This window comes from Hyla sarda, chromosome 11 (assembly GCF_029499605.1).
Source record: "Hyla sarda isolate aHylSar1 chromosome 11, aHylSar1.hap1, whole genome shotgun sequence".
Taxonomy (NCBI): domain Eukaryota; kingdom Metazoa; phylum Chordata; class Amphibia; order Anura; family Hylidae; genus Hyla; species Hyla sarda.
Window position 1 is genome coordinate 10,480,832 of NC_079199.1, and position 24,780 is coordinate 10,505,611.

The window sequence follows — 24,780 nt, forward strand, 5'->3', positions numbered from 1 at the left end:
CTCTCCTGTGTGGTGTAGTATAGAGGATCTCTCCTGTGTGGTGTAGTATAGAGGATCTCTCCTGTGTGGTGTAGTATAGAGGATCTCTCCTGTGCGGTGTAGTATAGAGGATCTGTCCTGTGTGGTGTAGTATAGAGGATGTGTCCTGTGTGGTGTAGTATAGAGGATCTGTCCTGTGTGGTGTAGTATAGAGGATCTGTACTGTGTGGTGTAGTATAGAGGATCTCTCCTGTGTGGTGTAGTATAGAGGATCTCTCCTGTGTGGTGTAGTATAGAGGGATCTGTCCTGTGTGGTGTAGTATAGAGGATCTGTCCTGTGTGGTGTAGTATAGAGGATCTCTCCTGTGTGGTGTAGTATAGAGGATCTGCCCTGTGTGGTGTAGTATAGAGGATCTCTCCTGTGTGGTGTAGTATAGAGGATCTCTCCTGTGTGGTGTAGTATAGAGGATCTGTCCTGTGCGGTGTAGTATAGAGGATCTGTCCTGTGTGATGTAGTATAGAGGATCTCTCCTGTGTGGTGTAGTATAGAGGATCTGTCCTGTGTGGTGTAGTATAGAGGATGTGTCCTGTGTGGTGTAGTATAGAGGATCTCTCCTGTGTGGTGTAGTATAGAGGATCTCTCCTGTGTGGTGTAGTATAGAGGATCTCTCCTGTGTAGTGTAGTATAGAGGATCTCTCCTGTGTGGTGTAGTATAGAGGATCTGTCCTGTGTGGTGTAGTATAGAGAATCTCTCCTGTGTGGTGTAGTATAGAGGATCTGTCCTGTGTGGTGTAGTATATAGAGGATCTCTCCTGTGTGGTGTAGTATAGAGGATCTCTCCTGTGTGGTGTAGTATAGAGGATCTGTCCTGTGTGGTGTAGTATAGAGGATCTCTCCTGTGCGATGTAGTATAGAGGATCTCTCCTGTGTGGTGTAGTATAGAGGATCTGTCCTGTGTGGTGTAGTATAGAGGATCTGTCCTGTGTGGTGTAGTATAGAGGATGTGTCCTGTGTGGTGTAGTATAGAGGATCTGTCCTGTGTGGTGTAGTATAGAGGATCTCTCCTGTGTTTTGTAGTATAGAGGATCTGTCCTGTGTGGTGTAGTATAGAGGATCTGTCCTGTGTGGTGTAGTATAGAGGATCTCTCCTGTGTGGTGTAGTATAGAGGATCTCTCCTGTGTGGTGTAGTATAGAGGATCCGTCCTGTGTGGTGTAGTATAGAGGATCTCTCCTGTGTGGTGTAGTATAGAGGATCTGTCCTGTGTGGTGTAGTATAGAGGATCTGTCCTGTGTGATGTAGTATAGAGGATCTCTCCTGTGTGGTGTAGTATAGAGGATCTCTCCTGTGTGGTGTAGTATAGAGGATCTCTCCTGTGTGGTGTAGTATAGAGGATCTCTCCTGTGTGGTGTAGTATAGAGGATCTCTCCTGTGTGGTGTAGTACAGAGGATCTCTCCTGTGTGGTGTAGTATAGAGGATCTCTCCTGTGTGGTGTAGTATAGAGGATCTCTCCTGTGTGGTGTAGTATAGAGGATCTCTCCTGTGTGGTGTAGTATAGAGGATCTCTCCTGTGTGGTGTAGTATAGAGGATCTCTCCTGTGCGGTGTAGTATAGAGGATCTGTCCTGTGTGGTGTAGTATAGAGGATGTGTCCTGTGTGGTGTAGTATAGAGGATCTGTCCTGTGTGGTGTAGTATAGAGGATCTGTACTGTGTGGTGTAGTATAGAGGATCTCTCCTGTGTGGTGTAGTATAGAGGATCTCTCCTGTGTGGTGTAGTATAGAGGGATCTGTCCTGTGTGGTGTAGTATAGAGGATCTGTCCTGTGTGGTGTAGTATAGAGGATCTCTCCTGTGTGGTGTAGTATAGAGGATCTGCCCTGTGTGGTGTAGTATAGAGGATCTGTCCTGTGTGATGTAGTATAGAGGATCTCTCCTGTGTGGTGTAGTATAGAGGATCTGTCCTGTGTGGTGTAGTATAGAGGATATGTCCTGTGTGGTGTAGTATAGAGGATCTCTCCTGTGTGGTGTAGTATAGAGGATCTCTCCTGTGTGGTGTAGTATAGAGGATCTCTCCTGTGTAGTGTAGTATAGAGGATCTCTCCTGTGTGGTGTAGTATAGAGGATCTGTCCTGTGTGGTGTAGTATAGAGAATCTCTCCTGTGTGGTGTAGTATAGAGGATCTGTCCTGTGTGGTGTAGTATATAGAGGATCTCTCCTGTGTGGTGTAGTATAGAGGATCTCTCCTGTGTGGTGTAGTATAGTGGATCTCTCCTGTGTGGTGTAGTATAGAGGATCTGTCCTGTGTGGTGTAGTATAGAGGATCTCTCCTGTGCGATGTAGTATAGAGGATCTCTCCTGTGTGGTGTAGTATAGAGGATCTGTCCTGTGTGGTGTAGTATAGAGGATCTGTCCTGTGTGGTGTAGTATAGAGGATGTGTCCTGTGTGGTGTAGTATAGAGGATCTGTCCTGTGTGGTGTAGTATAGAGGATCTCTCCTGTGTTTTGTAGTATAGAGGATCTGTCCTGTGTGGTGTAGTATAGAGGATCTGTCCTGTGTGGTGTAGTATAGAGGATCTCTCCTGTGTGGTGTAGTATAGAGGATCTCTCCTGTGTGGTGTAGTATAGAGGATCCGTCCTGTGTGGTGTAGTATAGAGGATCTCTCCTGTGTGGTGTAGTATAGAGGATCTGTCCTGTGTGGTGTAGTATAGAGGATCTGTCCTGTGTGGTGTAGTATAGAGGATCTCTCCTGTGTGGTGTAGTATAGAGGATGTCGCCTGTGTGGTGAAGTATAGAGGATCTGTCCTGTGTGGTGTAGTATAGAGGATCTCTCCTGTGTGGTGTAGTATAGAGGATCTGTCCTGTGTGGTGTAGTATAGAGGATCTCTCCTGTGTGGTGTAGTATAGAGGATCTCTCCTGTGTGGTGTAGTATAGAGGATCTCTCCTGTGTGGTGTAGTATAGAGGATCTGTCCTGTGCGGTGTAGTATAGAGGATCTCTCCTGTGTGGTGTAGTATAGAGGATCTCTCCTGTGTGGTTTAGTATAGAGGATCAGTCCTGTGTGGTGTAGTATAGAGGATCTCTCCTGTGTGGTGTAGTATAGAGGATCTGTCCTGTGTGGTGTAGTATAGAGGATCTGTCCTGTGTGGTGTAGTATAGAGGATCTCTCCTGTGTGGTGTAGTATAGAGGATCTCTCCTGTGTGGTGTAGTATAGAGGATCTCTCCTGTGTGGTGTAGTATAGAGGATCTCTCCTGTGTGGTGTAGTATAGAGGATCTGTCCTGTGTGGTGTAGTATAGAGGATCTCTCCTGTGTGGTGTAGTATAGAGGATCTGTCCTGTGTGGTGTAGTATAGAGGATCTGTCCTGTGTGGTATAGTATAGAGGATCTGTCCTGTGTGGTGTAGTATAGAGGATCTCTCCTGTGTGGTGTAGTATAGAGGATCTCTCCTGTGTGGTGTAGTATAGAGGATCTCTCCTGTGTGGTGTAGTATAGAGGATCTGTCCTGTGTGGTGTAGTATAGAGGATCTGTCCTGTGTGGTGTAGTATAGAGGATCTGTCCTGTGTGGTGTAGTATAGAGGATCTCTCCTGTGTGGTGTAGTATAGAGGATCTGTCCTGTGTGGTGTAGTATAGAGGATCTGTCCTGTGTGGTGTAGTATAGAGGATCTGTCCTGTGTGGTGTAGTATAGAGGATCTGTCCTGTGTGGTGTAGTATAGAGGATCTGTCCTGTGTGGTGTAGTATAGAGGATCCGTCCTGTGTGGTGTAGTATAGAGGATCTGTCCTGTGTGGTGTAGTATAGAGGATCTGTCCTGTGTGGTGTAGTATAGAGGATCTCTCCTGTGTGGTGTAGTATAGAGGATCTCTCCTGTGTGGTGTAGTATAGAGGATCTGTCCTGTGTGGTGTAGTATAGAGGATCACTCCTGTGGGGTGTAGTATAGAGGATCTGTCCTGTGTGGTGTAGTATATAGAGGATCTGTCCTGTGTGGTGTAGTATATAGAGGATCTCTCCTGTGTGGTGTAGTATAGAGGATCTCTCCTGTGTGGTGTAGTATAGAGGATCTGTCCTGTGTGGTGTAGTATAGAGGATCTGTCCTGTGTGGTGTAGTATAGAGGATCTCTCCTGTGTGGTGTAGTATAGAGGATCTGTCCTGTGTGGTGTAGTATAGAGGATCTGTCCTGTGTGGTGTAGTATAGAGGATCTGTCCTGTGTGGTGTAGTATAGAGGATCTGTCCTGTGTGGTGTAGTATAGAGGATCCGTCCTGTGTGGTGTAGTATAGAGGATCTGTCCTGTGTGGTGTAGTATAGAGGATCTGTCCTGTGTGGTGTAGTATAGAGGATCTCTCCTGTGTGGTGTAGTATAGAGGATCTCTCCTGTGTGGTGTAGTATAGAGGATCTGTCCTGTGTGGTGTAGTATAGAGGATCACTCCTGTGGGGTGTAGTATAGAGGATCTGTCCTGTGTGGTGTAGTATATAGAGGATCTGTCCTGTGTGGTGTAGTATAGAGGATCTCTCCTGTGTGGTGTAGTATAGAGGATCTGTCCTGTGTGGTGTAGTATAGAGGATCTCTCCTGTGTGGTGTAGTATAGAGGATCTGTCCTGTGTGGTGTAGTATAGAGGATCTCTCCTGTGTGATGTAGTATAGAGGATCTCTCCTGTGTGGTGTAGTATAGAGGATCTGTCCTGTGTGGTGTAGTATAGAGGATCTGTCCTGTGTGGTGTAGTATAGAGGATCTGTCCTGTGTGGTGTAGTATAGAGGATCTGTCCTGTGTGGTGTAGTACAGAGGATCTCTCCTGTGTGGTGTAGTATAGAGGATCTCTCCTGTGTGGTGTAGTATAGTGGATCTCTCCTGTATGGTGTAGTATAGAGGATCTGTCCTGTGTGGTGTAGTATATAGAGGATCTCTCCTGTGTGGTGTAGTATAGAGGATCTGTCCTGTGTGGTGTAGTATAGAGGATCTGTCCTGTGTGGTGTAGTATAGAGGATCTGTCCTGTGTGGTGTAGTATAGAGGATCTCTCCTGTGTGGTGTAGTATAGAGGATCTCTCCTGTGTGGTGTAGTATAGAGGATCTGTCCTGTGTAGTATAGAGGATCTGTCCTGTGTGGTGTAGTATAGAGGATCTCTCCTGTGTGGTGTAGTATAGAGGATCTGTCCTGTGTGGTGTAGTATAGAGGATCTCTCCTGTGTGGTGTAGTATAGAGGATCTCTCCTGTGTGGTGTAGTATAGAGGATCTCTCCTGTGTGGTGTAGTATAGAGGATCTGTCCTGTGTAGTATAGAGGATCTGTCCTGTGTGGTGTAGTATAGAGGATCTGTCCTGTGTGGTGTAGTATAGAGGATCTCTCCTGTGTGGTGTAGTATAGAGGATCTCTCCTGTGTGGTGTAGTATAGAGGATCTGTCCTGTGTGGTGTAGTATAGAGGATCTGTCCTGTGTGGTGTAGTATAGAGGATCTGTCCTGTGTGGAGTAGTATAGAGGATCTGTCCTGTGTGGTGTAGTATAGAGGATCTGTCCTGTGTGGTGTAGTATAGAGGATGTGTCCTGTGTGGTGTAGTATAGAGGATCTCTCCTGTGTGGTGTAGTATAGAGGATCTGTCCTGTGTGGTGTAGTATAGAGGATCTGTCCTGTGTGGTGTAGTATAGAGGATCTGTCCTGTGTGGTGTAGTATAGAGGATCTGTCCTGTGTGGTGTAGTATATAGAGGATCTGTCCTGTGTGGTGTAGTATAGAGGATCTCTCCTGTGTGGTGTAGTATAGAGGATCTCTCCTGTGTGGTGTAGTATAGAGGATCTGTCCTGTGTGGTGTAGTATAGAGGATCTCTCCTGTGTGGTGTAGTATAGAGGATCTCTCCTGTGTGGTGTAGTATAGAGGATCTGTCCTGTGTGGTGTAGTATAGAGGATCTCTCCTGTGTGGTGTAGTATAGAGGATCTCTCCTGTGTGGTGTAGTATAGAGGATCTCTCCTGTGTGATGTAGTATAGAGGATCTGTCCTGTGTGGTGTAGTATAGAGGATCTGTCCTGTGTGGTGTAGTATAGAGGATCTGTCCTGTGTGTTGTAGTATAGAGGATCTGTCCTGTGTGGTGTAGTATAGAGGATCTGTCCTGTGTGGTGTAGTATAGAGGATCTGTCCTGTGTGTTGTAGTATAGAGGATCTGTCCTGTGTGGTGTAGTATAGAGGATCTGTCCTGTGTGGTGTAGTATAGAGGATCTGTCCTGTGTGGTGTAGTATATAGAGGATCTGTCCTGTGTGGTGTAGTATAGAGGATCTCTCCTGTGTGGTGTAGTATAGAGGATCTGTCCTGTGTGGTGTAGTATATAGAGGATCTGTCCTGTGTGGTGTAGTATAGAGGATCTCTCCTGTGTTTTGTAGTATAGAGGATCTGTCCTGTGTGGTGTAGTATATAGAGGATCTGTCCTGTGTGGTGTAGTATAGAGGATCTGTCCTGTGTGGTGTAGTATAGAGGATCTGTCCTGTGTGGTGTAGTATAGAGGATCTGTCCTGTGTGGTGTAGTATAGAGGATCTGTCCTGTGTGGTGTAGTATAGAGGATCTGTCCTGTGTGGTGTAGTATAGAGGATCTCTCCTGTGTGGTGTAGTATAGAGGATCTCTCCTGTGTGGTGTAGTATAGAGGATCTCTCCTGTGTGGTGTAGTATAGAGGATCTGTCCTGTGTGGTGTAGTATAGAGGATCTGTCCTGTGTGGTGTAGTATAGAGGATCTGTCCTGTGTGGTGTAGTATAGAGGATCTGTCCTGTGTGGTGTAGTATAGAGGATCTGTCCTGTGTGGTGTAGTATAGAGGATCTCTCCTGTGTGGTGTAGTATAGAGGATCTGTCCTGTGTGGTGTAGTACAGAGGATCTCTCCTGTGTGGTGTAGTATAGAGGATCTGTCCTGTGTGGTGTAGTATAGAGGATCTGTCCTGTGTGGTGTAGTATAGAGGATCTCTCCTGTGTTTTGTAGTATATAGAGGATCTGTTGGCTTTTCCCTTCCCTCCACCATTTCTGAGTACTCTGTATAGTGTCTTCCCTCTGTTATTCCTCCTGGACTTCTCTGCACGATCTGACATCTGTATAACATTTCCCTCTTACAGGGAGCTGTTGCCTCTATACTGTGACACTGTGAGATCAGCGCTAAGAGTCTCCGCCAGGGTCAGAAGACGCCTTGTTAACACAGGTGATGGTCGTACGGTCGTCACATTAGTCAGAGATCTCCAGGAGGAATTATAGAGGAACAGAAAATAGGTTACATTGTTATTTCATGTGGAATAGAAGAATTTACTACAACAGCCATATCAGGGGAGGGAGAGGCGCTGTTAAAAGGGATATACAGTGGTCCCTCAAGTTACAATATTAATTGGTTCCAGGACGACCATTGTATGTTGAAACCATTGTATGTTGAGACCAGAACTCTATGGAAACCTGGTAATTGGTTCTGAAGCCGCCAAAATGTCATCCAAAAATAGGAAAAAGTGAGGATTAAAGAAAAAGAAGTAGATAACTAATATAGATAAAGCAAATCCTTACATATAAAAGTGAGAAAGATCTGCCTATCACTGTCTATTTCAGTGTTTCCGAAACAGGGAGCCTCCAGCTGTTGGAAAACTACAACTCCCAGCATGCCCGGACAGCCAAAGGCTGTCCGGGCATGCTGGGAGTTGTAGTTTTGCAAAAGCTGGGGGCCCCTTGCTTGGGAAACACTGGTCTATGTAGAGGACAGGAGCTTCTTCAGGATCCTGTACAGAACACGCAATATCCTAAAAAAGTAACATGGAGTCGCCCTCACCTGGTGTCCAAAGGAGCAGGTAATCCTGGTACAGGTAAAGAGTACAGAACATGTAATACCTCCTTGTACTGTAGGGGGCGCTACCAGACATCCAGTCAGTGCATACACTTCAGTAATACATGTAAAGAGTAGAACAGAACATGTAATACCTCCCTGTACTGTAGGGAGCGCTACCAGACACCAATCAGTGCATGCACTTCAGTAATACAGGTAAAGAGTACAGAACAAGTAATACCTCCCTGTACTGTAGGGGGCGCTACCAGACACCAGTCAGTGCATACACTTCAGTAATACATGTAAAGAGTAGAACAGAACATGTAATACCTCCCTGTACTGTAGGGGGCGCTACCAGACACCAGTCAGTGCATACACTTCAGTAATACAGGTAAAGAGCACAAAACATGTAATACCTCCCTGTACTGTAGGGGGCGCTACCAGACAGCCAGTCAGTGCATACACTTCAGTAATACAGGTAAAGAGTAGAACAGAACATGTAATACCTCCCTGTACTGTAGGGGGCACTACCAGATACCAGTCAGTGCATGCACTTCAGTAATACAGGAAAAGAGTACAGAACATGTAATACCTCCCTGTACTGTAGGGGGCGCTACCAGACACCAGTCAGTGCATACACTTCAGTAATACAGGTAAAGAGTACAGAACATGTAATACCTCCCTGTACTGTAGGGGGCGCTACCAGACACCAGTCAGTGCATACACTTCAGTAATACAGGTAAAGAGTAAAGAACATGTAATTCCTCCCTGTACTGTAGGGGGCGCTACCAGACACCAGTCAGTGCATACACTTCAGTAATACAGGTAAAGAGTACAGAACATGTAATACCTCCCTGTACTGTAGGGGGCGCTACCAGACGCCAGTCAGTGCATACACTTCAGTAATACAGGTAAAGAGTACAGAACATGTAATACCTCCCTGTACTGTAGGGGGCACTACCAGACACCAGTCAGTGCATACACTTCAGTAATACAGGTAAAGAGTACTGAACATGTAATACCTCCCTGTACTGTAGGGGGGCGCTACCAGACACCAGTCAGTGCATACACTTCAGTAAAATACAGGTGTTTTACCAGTAAATTTCCCATTCTGATTGGTCAGATCTTCCGACCATTGACATGTTGCACAGATCTGGATTGTCTGTAGCATTGTATGTTGAGTCTGGTTTCAAGTTACAATGGTCCAGAAAAGATCATTGTATGTTGAAACTATTGTATGTAGAGGCCATTGTAAGTCGAGGAATCACTGTAGTAGACAACCAAAATAAATAAAAAATTATATACATTCATACAAAAATATCATGGGAGGGGAGAGAGACTGAATTAAAGGGGTATTCCAGGCAAAACCTTTTTTTTTATATATATCAACTGGCTCCAGAAAGTTAAGCAGATTTGTAAATTACTTCTATTAAAAAATCTTAATCCTTCCAATAGATATTAGCTTCTGAAGTTTTCTGTCTAACTGCTCAATGATGATGTCACGTCCCGGGAGCTGTGCATGATGGGAGAATATCCCCATAGGAACTGCACAGCTCCCAGGATGTGAGTCATCAGAGAGCAGTTAGACAGAAAACAAAAACTCAACTTCAGAAGCTAATAACTATTGGAAGGATTAAGATTTTTTAATAGAAGTAATTTACATATCTGTTTAACTTTCCGGAGCCAGTTGATATATAAAAAAAAGTTTTGGCCTGGAATACCCCTTTAAGTGATACAGGAAACAACATAAATAAAATATAGCTGCAAGCAGCATTACAGGTGGCCAAGCTGCACGGTCGGGGTACAGCACACGATTTCTGTGACCCCTGAAGGTGGAGAAGGCGACCACGAACATGTCCTCACATTTTTTACATTCTTCCTACCAGTAATTTAAGAGAAAATTATGTTTGCAGAATATTGCGCCATCCAATATGGCTACGAAATTTTATGATCACATATGTTACAGTGCTAATTTTCACACTGTTCTTTGCAGTAAGTTAGGAGAAAACTATGTAAGCAAAATATTGCGCAATACAATATGGCCGCCAAATGTGGTAATGAATTATGGTGCAGAAAGTGATCACGAACGCGTGTGCTATTTTTCAATTTGTTTTGACCGATAATTTTAGAGAAAACTTTGCTTGCAGACTATTGCGTAGTTCAATATGGCCGCCAAATCTTGTGATCGATTATGGTACAGATCATGAACATGTGTTCTATATTTTACATTGTGAATAAAGAAAGAGGCGGATCACTCACCGGTCCAATGCTGTGCACTTCATTCAGAAAAATCGTGGATATTTAGGGAACAAAACGGTCTTAGAGGCGCTGCCCGAAAATGGTCACAAATGGAGAGACTCGAGCCAGCACAGGACAATTATTATTTTATTTGACACAACGGACGGCGTGTTTCGGCACACAGAGAGTGCCTTCCTCAGGTCCAAACATAAAGTGCAATCTCTGGGGTGGAAATATGTAATGAAGCACTTGTAGGGTTCCTGTGAAGTCCGGTGCCGGCGTGGGTCGACCCACGCCAGCACCGTACTTCACAGGAACCCCACAAGTGCATCCTTGCATATTTCCACCTCAGAGATTGCACTTTATGTTTGGACCTGAGGAAGGCACTCTCTGTGTGCCGAAACGCGTCGTCCGTTGTGTCAAATTCTCCATTTGTGACCATTTTCGTGCAGAGCCTCTAAGACCGTTTTTTTCCCCTAAATATCCACGATTTGCCTAAACTGGCCCTTGCGCAAGGGTCCAGTCCCGGTCAGAGTGCGGCAGCCAATACCTACCAATACCATAGTTACACCGGCCCACTGCAAGCATTGACCCCGGGAAACCTGGGATCAAGGCTTGCAACCTTATCTGGTGAGTATATCACTTAGGTGTGGTTGAGGGTCACACTAAGTCGGTATACATAAACGAAGGGAGCGGCCCCTGTCCTTTTTTTCCCTCTCCCATATCTCCTTTATTCAGAAAGTGGTTACAATGGCTATATATACGGATAAATGGAACGGCAGGGCAGGTGGTGTTACAGAGCTCTGCCCGAAGCGACGGCGCCGTTTCACGTCCTCTGGGCGTTTCTTCAGGCCCGGATTTCCGACGTGAAACGGCGCCATCGCTTCGGATGGGGCTCTGTAACACCTCCTGCCCTGCCGTTCCATCTATCCGTATATATAGCCATTGTAACCACTTTCTGAATGAATTGCACAGCATTGGGTGAGTGATCCGCCTCTTTCTTTATTCACTTTTGGATAATTTGTTGCGCTGAAACTTGTTAGCGTGAGCACCGCCGGCAAACTGGCTGATGTGAATGGGCGCATAACCTTTTGACAGCCGCACATACCAAACCTATTATCCCGAAGCAGCGCCAGGTGTCCTGTTTAATTTATGTTTGGATGAACTATATTTCACATGGACAATTTGTGGACAATTTGTGAAGGTTAAATCTTTAGAAAAGAAAATAGTTTAATAGCTTAAAGGGGTACTCCGGTGAAAACCTTTTTTCTTTTAAATCAACTGGTGGCAGAAAGTTAAACATATTTGTAAATTACTTCTATTAAAAAATCTTAATCCTTCCTGTACTTATTAGCTGCTGAATACTACAGAGGAAATTCTTTTATTTTTTGGAATGCTCTCTGATGACATCACGAGCACAGTTCTCTCTGCTGACGTTATTATAATAATAATAATAATAATAACCCTTTATTTATTGTTGTCCTTAGTGGGATTTGACCCCAAGTCCCCCAGCACTGCAAGGAAGCAGTGCTAACCACTGAGCCATCATGCTGCCGTTAGCTTACATCTGCTATGCATGGTTGCTAAAATGGACAGAGATGTCAGCAGAAAGCACTGTGCTCGTGATGTCATCCGTGTTCCAAAAAGAAAGGAGTTTCCTCTGTAGCATTCAGCAGCTAATAAGTACTGGAAGGATTAAGATTTTTTAATAGAAGTAGATTAGATGTAAATAGATTTACAAATATGTTTAACTTTCTGCCACCAGTTGATTTAAAAGAAAAAAGGTTTTCACCGGAGTACCACTTTAAGATAAGACCTAGGAGGGAAAAATGATTATAAAGGCTTTTCAGTTGGTAGAAGATTTATGATGTGTGTATTGGTCGGAGTCTGACTATAGGGTCAATTAGGTTCAAACTGCAATTTCACTTGTCTTGTTTAACCACTTAACGACCCAGGGCGTACCTGTACGTCCTGAGTTCGCTCCCTTTCTATAGCGGTTGGGGCCTGGCCGTGACCCATGGCTAATAGCGTGCGGCAGTGATCACGGTGCCGCACACTATTAACCCTTTAATGGATTTTTAGGTGCAAAACTGAAAGAATTTAGATTTTTTAAAAGTAAGGAGGAAAAAACGAAAGTGCCAAAACAGAATAACCCAGGGTCCTTAAGGGGTTAATGGCTACAGAAAACATATGAAAAGTATTCTTTTATAATATGTTAAGATAAATTTTCATGTTTGTTTTTCTTGTTTGTATTAGAAAGGAGGAAAAAATCAGATTATTAGAGGATGTTGTGATGATCATAATAAAAATATTTTGTATCTGTACTTTAAGACGTTGGAGGCGAACGGAGTACAGGTATGCCCCTGCGTCCCGGTAGTTAACAACCAAGTGTGTACCTGTATGCCCTTGGTATTTCTGATCACCGCCGCTCGCCGGGCAGTGCTCGGAATGGGATAGCATCCCATGGCAATGTCAATTCTGACCAGCAAATCACAGCATTTCTGGGCCAAGCCGTTTGCTGCCTGTTTGCAGAATATTGCACAATTCAATATGGCCGCTAAATCTGGTGATCAAAAGTGTTACAGAAAGTGATCATTAACATGTGAGCTAATTTTCACATTGTTTTGCACCAGCAATTTCAGAGAAAACTACGATGCAGAATATTCCGCAATCCAGTATGGCTGCCAAATTTGGTGATCAATTGTGGTACAGAAAGTGATGACAAACATGTGCGCAAATTTTTGCATGGTCTTACCAATAATTTTAGAGAAAACTATGTTTGCACAATTTTGTTCAATCCAATATGGCTACAAAATCTGGTGATCAAATGTGGTACAGAAAGTGATCACGAACAAGTGTGCTAATTTTCCCATTGTTCTGACCAGTAATTTCTGAGAAAACCATGTATGTAGAATGTTGCACAATCCAATATGGCCGCCAAATTTGGTGATCAACTGTGGTACAGAAAGTGAGTAATCTACTATTGTGCTAAGAAATATACGGTAACTGTTAGATTAACAGTCTACACATTACACACAGTTAACAAAACTGCAGATCATTATTAATGCCATCTAAATGTTATTGGCGAGCGGTGGCCATATTGATTATGCAAATGAACCAGCTTTAACAACCTTCGTACAGGAGCTTACCATGAACATGTCTACCAAATGATACATTATTCTATCAAACATTTTCAGAGAAGAAGTTGTACTGCATATAAAATATTGTGCAATCCTATATGGCTGCCAAACAGGATTAATTTACTTACTTTTAACAAGTTTGGCGCTGAGAATCTCGCTGTGAAAGTTTACAACTGCAGATGGTTTCATAAACAGGTCAGAGGTCAGAGAAGTAAAGTCATAAAACAACTGACACCTCCTGATAAGACACTGAACACTAAGAAACACTAAACATGTTAAAGGGGTACTCCAGCGCTAAGACATCTTATCCCCTATCTAAAGGATAGAGGATAAGATGCCTGATCATGGGAGTCCCGCCGCTGGGGACCCCCGTGATCTTCCACGCCGTACCCCGTTACAATCAGTCCCCGGAGTATGTTCGCTCCGGGTCTGATTACTAGCGATCACAGGGACGGAGGATAGTGATGTCACGGCTCCGCCCCCATGTGATGTCATGCTCCGCCCCCTCAATGCAAGCCTATTGAGGCTTCCATAGGCTTGCATTGAGGGGGCTGAGCATGACGTCACGCGGGGGCGGAGCTGTGACATCACTATGCTCTGGCCCCATGATCGCCAGTCATCAGACCCGGAGCGAACATACTCCGGGGACTGATTGTAAAGGGGCGCTGCGTGCAAGATCACAGGGGTTCCCAGTGGCCATATTGATTATGCAAATGAACCAGCTTTAACAACCTTGGTGCCAAATTGTAAGTTATTCTAACAAATGGTTTCAGAGAAGAAGATGTTGTTAGAATATTGAGCAAACCAATATGGCGGCCAGGTCATGTGACCTATGACCTGGCCACCAAAGTTCCATAAGTATTGGAGTAACAGTGCAGCTATTACATGCATTTTATCACGGTGGAATAATAATAATAATAATAATAATAATAATAACAATAATAATTTGAGCAAAATTGGTGCTTGGTCACCTAATAAATAAATGAAAAATACACATAAATTCATTAAAAATAATACTAATAGATGCAGAGCTTTTCTTAGTCTTTGTTTATTTTATTTTTTTCTTATTATTTAAATTGTGCAAACATCAGAAATACAGAGACAAAGGAGAAGGGGGTTAATTCTGCAGTATTTCTCCCTCAGTATATACATGTACATGTATGTATAATGTGAGTGTAATGTGTGTACTATCAATATCTGTTTGAAAAGTGGACAAGTGTGTAATGTGAATATGTATATATGGGTGTGCATGTATATGTGTGTCTATTTTGATCTATGAGTGTGCATGGGTGTGCATCTGTGTGTATGGGTATGTGTGTGTGTTTGTGTATGGGTGTGCATATATATGTGTGTGTGTATGGGTGTGTGTGAATGGATATGCAAGTGTGTGTAGGGGTGCGTGTATGTCTGTGTGTTTATAGATATGTATGTGTGTGTGTCTGTCTGTGTGTGTATATGTGAGTGTGTGTAAATGTGTCTGTGTATGGGTGTGTATGTGTGTATAGGTATGTGTGTTTAAGGGTGTGTGTGTATATATATATATATATATATATATATATATATATATATATATATGTCTATCTGTGTGTGTGGGGGGGCGGTTGAAAGGGTATGTGTGTGAGTGTGTGTGTTAGTGTGTGTTTGTGGGGGGGGGGTGTAAGGGTGCGTGTTGGTATGGTTTATGTGTTAGTGTGTGTGTGTCTGTATGGTTGTGTGTGTGTTAGTGTGTGTGTATGGTTGTGTGTGCGTCTGTGTGTATGGTTGTGTGTGTTAGTGTGTGTGTGTGTGTGTGTCTGTTTGTGTGTAGGGTTGTGTATGTTAGTGTGTGTGTGTGTCTGTTTGTGTGTATGGTTGTGTGTGTTAGTGTGTGTCTGTTTGTGTGTATGATTGTGTGTGTTAGTATGTGTGTGTCTGTGTTAGTGTGTGTGTGTATGGTTTATGTGTCAGTGTGTCTGTTTGTGTATGGTTGTGTGTGTTAGTGTGTGTGTCTGTGTTTATGGTTGTGTGTGTGTCTGTTTGTGTGTGTGGTGTGTGTGTTTATGGTTGGGTGTGTGTATATGTGTGCATGTGTGGTGTGTGTGTGTGTGTGTGTGTGGTGTGTGTGTGTGTGTGTGCCGTGTGTGTATGGTTGGGTGTGTGTGTATGCGTGTGTATGGTTGTGTGTGTGTGTTTGTGTATGGTTGTGTGTGTGTATGTGTATGGTTGTGTGTGTGTGTGTGTGTGTATGGTTGTGTGTGTTAGTGTGTGTGTGTGTGTGTCTGTTTGTGTGTAGGGTTGTGTATGTTAGTGTGTGTGTGTGTCTGTTTGTGTGTATGGTTGTGTGTGTTAGTGTGTGTCTGTTTGTGTGTATGATTGTGTGTGTTAGTATGTGTGTGTCTGTGTTAGTGTGTGTGTATGGTTTATGTGTCAGTGTGTCTGTTTGTGTATGGTTGTGTGTGTTAGTGTGTGTGTCTGTGTTTATGGTTGTGTGTGTGTCTGTTTGTGTGTGTGGTGTGTGTGTTTATGGTTGGGTGTGTGTATATGTGTGCATGTGTGGTGTGTGTGTGTGTGTGGTGTGTGTGTGTGTGTGTGCCGTGTGTGTATGGTTGGGTGTGTGTGTATGCGTGTGTATGGTTGTGTGTGTGTGTTTGTGTATGGTTGTGTGTGTGTATGTGTGTGTGTGGTGTGTGTGTGTGTGTGCCGTGTGTGTATGGTTGGGTCTGTGTGTATGTGTGTGTAAGGTTGTATGTGTGTGTATGTGTATGGTTGTGTGTGTGTATGTGTATGGTTGTGTATGGTTGTGTGTGTGTGTGTGTAGCTACAGCTGTGAATATACTTTGTTCATTTTAGTATGCAGATATTCTGGGCCCCTGGATCCCTTAATCTATAAGACAACAATACTTGTGTCCCTTGTGATCTCCAGCCTGACATGTTACATCATAAAACTACATCCCTCGTATTCTGACAGCTGGAGAATAATGGGAATTTAAGGCCCCATTTTCATCTAGATAAAAAAAAAACAAACCTGTTTAGCTCTTGGTGCGTCTCTGTTTGAGGTTCTCCAGGGATGTGGCCCATTTTTCGTCTTCATACTTACATTAGCTGAGAGGTAAGTCTATTCCACCTGCTGGAATCCACAAGCGGGTCACCCTCCTCCTCGTGCACTCAAGAAACACTTTCTTCTTTCAATTCTCAGTTCTGAAATATTAATAAACACTTATGAATGTGCGACATGGAGGAGATAATTACCTGCGATAGGAAACTTCTCATCATTTTCTCTGTATTACAGGTTTAAGGAAAGATCTTTAATGGACCATACAAAGTCAAATATGGTATTGTAATATAATAACCAGGAAAAAAAACAAGTTACATAGATCTGACCTACATAAAATAGTGTCACTTTGTGAATAGAACATTTATCCTTTACTGATCCTGAGATATAACATGTATTCTACTCCAGAGCTGCACTCACTATTCTGCTGGTGGAGTCACTGTGTACATACATTATATTACTTATCCTGTACTGATTCTGAGTTATATCCTGTATTATACTTCAGACCTGTACTCACTATTCTGCAGGTGGAGTCACTGTGCACATAGATTACATTACTTATCCTGTACTGATCCTGAGTTACACCCTGTATTACACTCTAGAACTGCACTCACTATTTTGCTGATGGAGTCACTGTGTATATACACTACATGTATGGACCTCCTGCTGTACCCAGCGTACAGCAGGAGGTGGCCGTCTCATAGTAACCAGCGTACAGCAGGAGGTGGCAGTCGTATAGTAAACATATAGCAAGAGGTGACCATCTTGTAGTATCAAGTGTATAGCATAAGGCGGTGGACTTGTACTTTCCAGCATATAGCAGGAAGTGGCAAACTTGTAGTAGCCAACTGACAGCAGGAAGTGGGGGACTGATGGGTTTGTAGTATCCAGCGGACAGCAGGGGTGTTGCTAGTATTGTATAATCAGTGGAATCTGGCATAGGAGGTTTAAAGTCCTGACTGGTCCATGCCCTATTCCTTTTAGTGAATGTTGGTTTTTCAATGTTGCTGGCTGACAATCTTGTTTGCTAAGGGATGATGTTGCTGCTTTTTGTGCTGAACACTCTCTCTGATGCTATACTGGAGAGTAAAGAAGGGATTTTCAACAAGAAGTTTTCCAAATTTTCAAAAATATGTTTGTCCCCTCCCCTCGAATTTTCAACATTGTAAAGATTGATATAAAATTCTTCCTTTAGAGAAGTTCCAAGAGTATTAGTGAAAAATAGATTTTTTAAATTTTATTTAAAGAAATAGAACTGGCCATAGCCATTACTCAAAATACTGTAACATGCACTGTGCTGCACACCGACAACTGCATGGAGTGGTCTATCCTCTGCGCCACATGATTTTGCACAGCGAGGACTAGTGGTATTATTTTACAGTTGGGTTGTTATTTTACAGCAAAATATGAACACTGTGTGTGCGATTAAACCCCACAAATGTTACGCCGAGCGCTCCGGGTCCCCGCTCCTCCCCGGAGCGCTCGCTTCACTCTCCCCGCGGCAGCGCTCCGGTCACGTCCTCTGACCCGGGGCGCTGCGATTCCGCTGCCAGCCGGGATGCGATTCGCGATGCGGGTAGCGCCCGCTCGCGATGCGCACCCCGGCTCCCCTACCTGACTCGCTCTCCGTCTGTTCTGTCCCGGCGCGCGCGGCCCCGCTCCCTAGGGCGCGCGCGCGCCCGGTCTCTGCGATTTAAAGGGCCACTGCGCCGCTGATTGGCGCAGTGGTCCCAATTAGTGTGTTCACCTGTGCACTTCCCTATATCACCTCACTTCCCCTGCACTCCCTTGCCGGATCTTGTTGCCTTAGTGCCAGTGAAAGCGTTCCTTGTGTGTTCCTTGCCTGTGTTTCCAGACCTTCTGCCGTTGCCCCTGACTACGATCCTTGCTGCCTGCCCTGACCTTCTGCTACGTCCGACCTTGCTTTTGCCTACTCCCTTGTACCGCGCCTATCTTCAGCAGCCAGAGAGGTGAGCCGTTGCTAGTGGATACGACCTGGTCACTACCGCCGCAGCAAGACCATCCCGCTTTGCGGCGGGCTCTGGTGAAAACCAGTAGTGGCTTAGAACCGGTCCACTAGCACGGTCCACGCCAATCCCTCTCTGGCACAGAGGATTCACTACCTGCCAGCCGGCATCGTGACAGTAGATCCGGCCATGGATCCCGCTGAAGTTCCTCTGCCAGTTGTCGCTGACCTCACCACGGTGGTCGCCCAGCAGTCACAACAGATAGCGCAACAAGGCCAACAGCTGTCTCAACTGACCGTTATGCTACAACAGTTACTACCACAGCTTCAGCAGTCATCTCCTCCGCCAGCTCCTGCACCTCCTCCGCAGCGAGTGGCCGCTCCTGGGATACGCTTATCCTTGCCGGATAAATTTGATGGGGACTCTAAGTTTTGCCGTGGCTTTCTTTCCCAATGTTCCCTGCATCTGGAGATGATGTCGGACCTGTTTCCCACTGAAAGGTCTAAGGTGGCTTTCGTAGTCAGCCTTCTGTCCGGAAAAGCCCTGTCATGGGCCACACCGCTCTGGGACCGCAATGACCCCGTCACTGCCTCTGTACACTCCTTCTTCTCGGAAATCCGAAGTGTCTTTGAGGAACCTGCCCGAGCCTCTTCTGCTGAGACTGCCCTGTTGAACCTGGTCCAGGGTAATTCTTCCGTTGGCGAGTATGCCGTACAATTCCGTACTCTTGCTTCAGAATTGTCCTGGAATAATGAGGCCCTCTGCGCGACCTTCAAAAAAGGCCTATCCAGCAACATTAAAGATGTTCTGGCCGCACGAGAAATTCCTGCTAATCTACATGAACTTATTCACCTAGCCACTCGCATTGACATGCGTTTTTCCGAAAGGCGTCAGGAACTCCGCCAAGATATGGACTCTGTTCGCACGAGGCGTTTCTTCTCCTCGGCTCCTCTCTCCTCTGGTCCCCTGCAATCTGTTCCTGTGCCTCCCGCCGTGGAGGCTATGCAGGTCGACCGGTCTCGCCTGACACCTCAAGAGAGGACACGACGCCGTATGGAGAACCTCTGCCTGTACTGTGCTAGTACCGAACACTTCCTAAGAGATTGTCCTATCCGTCCTCCCCGCCTGGAAAGACGTACGCTGACTCCGCACAAAGGTGAGACAGTCCTTGATGTCTACTCTGCTTCTCCACGTCTTACTGTGCCTGTGCGGATGTCTGCCTCTGCCTTCTCCTTCTCTACAGTGGCCTTCTTGGACTCAGGATCTGCAGGAAATTTTATTTTGGCCTCTCTCGTCAACAGGTTCAACATCCCGGTGACCAGTCTCGCCAGACCCCTCTACATCAATTGTGTAAATAATGAAAGATTGGACTGTACCATACGTTTCCGCACGGAGCCCCTTCTTATGAGCATCGGATCTCATCATGAGAGGATTGAACTTTTGGTCCTCCCCAATTGCACCTCGGAAATTCTCCTTGGACTTCCCTGGCTTCAACTTCATTCCCCTACCCTGGATTGGTCCACTGGGGAGATCAAGAGTTGGGGGTCCTCTTGTTCCAAGAACTGTCTAAAACCGGTTCCCAGTAACCCTTGCCGTAACTCTGTGGTTCCTCCAGTAACCGGTCTCCCTAAGGCCTATATGGACTTCGCGGATGTTTTCTGCAAAAAACAAGCTGAGACTCTACCTCCTCACAGGCCTTATGATTGCCCTATCGACCTCCTCCCGGGCACTACTCCACCCCGGGGCAGAATTTATCCTCTCTCTGCCCCAGAGACTCTTGCCATGTCCGAATACGTCCAGGAGAATCTAAAAAAGGGCTTTATCCGTAAATCCTCCTCTCCTGCCGGAGCCGGATTTTTCTTTGTGTCCAAAAAAGATGGCTCCCTACGTCCTTGCATTGACTACCGCGGTCTTAATAAAATCACGGTTAAGAACCGCTACCCCTTACCCCTCATCTCTGAACTCTTTGATCGCCTCCAAGGTGCCCACATCTTCACTAAATTGGACTTAAGAGGCGCCTATAACCTCATCCGCATCAGAGAGGGGGACGAGTGGAAAACGGCATTTAACACCAGAGATGGACACTTTGAGTATCTGGTCATGCCCTTTGGACTGTGCAACGCCCCTGCCGTCTTCCAAGACTTTGTCAATGAAATTTTTCGTGATCTGTTATACTCCTGTGTTGTTGTATATCTGGACGATATCCTAATTTTTTCTGCCAATCTAGAAGAACACCGCCAGCATGTCCGTATGGTTCTTCAGAGACTTCGTGACAACCAACTCTATGCCAAAATTGAGAAATGTCTGTTTGAATGCCAATCTCTTCCTTTTCTAGGATATTTGGTCTCTGGCCAGGGACTACAGATGGATCCAGACAAACTCTCTGCCGTCTTAGATTGGCCACGCCCCTCCGGACTCCGTGCTATCCAACGCTTTTTGGGGTTCGCCAATTGTTACAGGCAATTTATTCCACATTTTTCTACCATTGTGGCTCCTATCGTGGCTTTAACCAAAAAAAATGCTGATCCCAAGTCCTGGCCTCCTCAAGCAGAAGACGCCTTTAAACGACTCAAGTCTGCCTTTTCTTCGGCTCCCGTCCTCTCCAGACCTGACCCTTCCAAACCCTTCCTATTGGAGGTTGATGCCTCCTCAGTGGGAGCTGGAGCTGTTCTTCTACAAAAAAATTCTTCCGGGCATGCTGTCACTTGTGGTTTTTTCTCTAGGACCTTCTCTCCAGCGGAGAGGAACTACTCCATCGGGGATCGAGAGCTTCTAGCCATTAAATTAGCACTTGAGGAATGGAGGCATCTGCTGGAGGGATCAAGTTCTCCTGTTATTATCTACACCGACCACAAGAACCTCTCCTACCTCCAGTCTGCCCAACGGCTGAATCCTCGCCAGGCCCGGTGGTCTCTGTTCTTTGCCCGATTTAATTTTGAGATTCACTTTCGTCCTGCCGATAAGAACATTAGGGCCGATGCTCTCTCTCGTTCCTCGGATGCCTCAGAAGTTGAACTCTCTCCGCAACACATCATTCCACCTGACTGCCTGATCTCCACTTCTCCTGCCTCCATCAGGCAGACTCCTCCAGGAAAGACCTTTGTTTCTCCTCGCCAACGCCTCGGAATCCTCAAATGGGGTCACTCCTCCCATCTCGCAGGTCATGCGGGTATCAAGAAATCTGTGCAACTCATCTCCCGCTTCTATTGGTGGCCGACTCTGGAGACGGATGTTGTGGACTTTGTGCGAGCCTGCACTATCTGTGCCCGGGATAAGACTCCTCGCCAGAAGCCCGCTGGTTTTCTTCATCCTCTGCCTGTCCCCGAACAGCCTTGGTCTCTGATTGGTATGGATTTTATTACTGATTTACCCCCTTCCCGTGGCAACACTGTTATTTGGGTGGTCGTTGATCGATTCTCCAAAATGGCACATTTCATCCCTCTTCCTGGTCTTCCTTCTGCGCCTCAGTTGGCTAAACAATTTTTTGTACACATTTTTCGTCTTCACGGGTTGCCTACGCAGATTGTCTCGGATAGAGGCGTCCAATTCGTGTCTAAATTCTGGAGGGCTCTCTGTAAACAACTCAAGATTAAATTAAATTTTTCTTCTGCATATCATCCCCAGTCCAATGGACAAGTAGAAAGGATTAACCAGATCTTGGGTGATTATTTGCGACATTTTGTTTCCTCCCGCCAGGATGACTGGGCAGATCTCCTCCCATGGGCCGAATTCTCGTATAACTTCAGGGTCTCTGAGTCTTCCTCCAAATCCCCATTTTTCGTGGTGTACGGCCGTCACCCTCTTCCCCCCCTCCCTACTCCCTTGCCCTCTGGTCTGCCCGCTGTGGATGAAATTTCTCGTGACCTTTCCATCATATGGAGAGAGACCCAAAATTCTCTCTTACAGGCTTCATCACGCATGAAGAAGTTCGCGGATAAGAAAAGAAGAGCTCCCCCCGTTTTTTCCCCTGGAGACAAGGTATGGCTCTCCGCTAAATATGTCCGCTTCCGTGTCCCTAGCTACAAGTTGGGACCTCGCTATCTTGGTCCTTTCAAAATTTTGTGTCAAATTAATCCTGTCTCTTATAAACTTCTTCTTCCTCCCTCTCTTCGTATCCCTAATGCCTTTCACGTCTCTCTTCTCAAACCACTCATCCTCAACCGTTTTTCTCCCAAATCTGTTCCTCCCACTCCTGTTTCTGGCTCCTCGGACATCTTCTCGGTCAAAGAAATTTTAGCTGCCAAAAAGGTCAGAGGGAAAAATTTTTTTTTAGTGGACTGGGAGGGTTGTGGTCCTGAAGAGAGATCCTGGGAACCTGAGGACAACATCCTAGACAAAAGTCTGCTCCTCAGGTTCTCAGGCTCTAAGAAGAGGGGGAGACCCAAGGGGGGGGGTACTGTTACGCCGAGCGCTCCGGGTCCCCGCTCCTCCCCGGAGCGCTCGCTTCACTCTCCCCGCGGCAGCGCTCCGGTCACGTCCTCTGACCCGGGGCGCTGCGATTCCGCTGCCAGCCGGGATGCGATTCGCGATGCGGGTAGCGCCCGCTCGCGATGCGCACCCCGGCTCCCCTACCTGACTCGCTCTCCGTCTGTTCTGTCCCGGCGCGCGCGGCCCCGCTCCCTAGGGCGCGCGCGCGCCGGGTCTCTGCGATTTAAAGGGCCACTGCGCCGCTGATTGGCGCAGTGGTCCCAATTAGTGTGTTCACCTGTGCACTTCCCTATATCACCTCACTTCCCCTGCACTCCCTTGCCGGATCTTGTTGCCTTAGTGCCAGTGAAAGCGTTCCTTGTGTGTTCCTTGCCTGTGTTTCCAGACCTTCTGCCGTTGCCCCTGACTACGATCCTTGCTGCCTGCCCTGACCTTCTGCTACGTCCGACCTTGCTTTTGCCTACTCCCTTGTACCGCGCCTATCTTCAGCAGCCAGAGAGGTGAGCCGTTGCTAGTGGATACGACCTGGTCACTACCGCCGCAGCAAGACCATCCCGCTTTGCGGCGGGCTCTGGTGAAAACCAGTAGTGGCTTAGAACCGGTCCACTAGCACGGTCCACGCCAATCCCTCTCTGGCACAGAGGATTCACTACCTGCCAGCCGGCATCGTGACAACAAATATACGTACAGGCACATTATATGGATAATACTTGTTCAATGTACACACTTTTAGCTACATTATTATCTTACAACCTGGTAGAAATACAGTGTGTGTGATTAAAACAAAGAAAATATATGTAAAGATGCTTTAGTTGGCTAATACGTGTTCAATGTACATGCTTTAAACTACATTGTTATCTTACAACAAGGTAGGAATACTGCGTGTGCACAACTATACCCCTAAAACATATGTACAGACCTTTTAGTTGGCTAATGCCTGTTGAATGTACACACTTTTAGCTGCATTGTTATCTTTCAACCAGGTAGGAATACAGTGTGTGCGATTAAACAAAGAAGATATATGTAAAGACGCTGTAGATGGCTAATGCGCATTCCATGTACATGCTTTAAACTGTGTTGATATCTTACAATTAGGTAGGAGTGTTGTGTGCATGATTAGACCAGGAAAATGAATGTAGAAGCACTTTAAATGCTTTTTTTTCATGACCCGGGGTTTTTCCGTTTTTGCACTTTAGTTTTTTTCCTCCTTTGAAAAATGAATACTCTTTCAATTTTGCACCTAAAAATCCATATGATGGCTTATTTTTTGTGCCACCAATTCTACTTTCTAATGACATCAGTCATTTTACCCAAAAATCTACGGCGAGACGGAGAAAAAAATAATTGTGAGACAAAATTGAAGAAAAAACACAATTTTGTAACTTTTGGGGGCTTCCGTTTCTATGCAGTATATTTTTCAGTAAAATTGACAACTTCTCATTATTCTGTAGGTCCATACAATTAAAATGATCCCCTATTTATATAGGTTTGATTTTGTTGTACTTCTGGAAAAAATTATAACTGCATGCAGGATAATGTATATGTTTAAAATTGTCATCTTCTGACCCCTATAACTTTTTTATTTTTCCACTTACGGGGCGGTATGAGGGCTCATTTTTTGCGTTATGATCTGAAGTTTTTTAACGGTACCATTTGTGTATTGATTGGACTTTTTGATAGCTTTTTATTCATTTTTTCATGATAGATAAAGTGACCAAAAATATGCTATTTTTGCATTTTTTTGCGCGTACGCCATTGACCGTGTGGTTTAATTAACAATATATTTTTATTATTCGAACATTTACGCATGCGGCGGTGCCGCATATGTTTATTTTTATTAGTTTTTTTTTAAATGGGAAAAGGGGTGTGATTCAAACTTCTATTAGGTAAGGGGTTAAATGATCTTTATTAACTTTTTTTTTCACTTTTTTTTTGCAATGTTATAGCTCCCATAGGGTACCGGTACCGGTACGCCCTGGGTCAGGAAGCGGTTAAAGGGGTACTCCCACCCTAGACATCTTATCCCCTATCCAAAGGATAGGGGATAAGATGTCTGTTCGCGGGGGTCCCGCCGCTGGGGACCCCCGCATTATTGCATGCAGCACCCACCTCTTTTTACACCGGAACCGCTGGAGGCTCTGAGTCGCGAGTCCGGGACGGAAGTCCGTGACGTCAGGACTCCGCCCCCTTGTGACGTCACGCCCGTCCCCTCA

General features: G+C 45.4%; 1 protein-coding gene across 3 annotated transcripts in view; it reads left to right on the forward strand.

Moving 5' to 3' along the window:
* The window catches only part of LRFN5 (leucine rich repeat and fibronectin type III domain containing 5), a 246,301-nt gene that overhangs the window by 95,046 nt on the left and 126,475 nt on the right, over positions 1-24,780 (forward strand). The gene's annotated exons all lie outside the window — the stretch shown is intronic.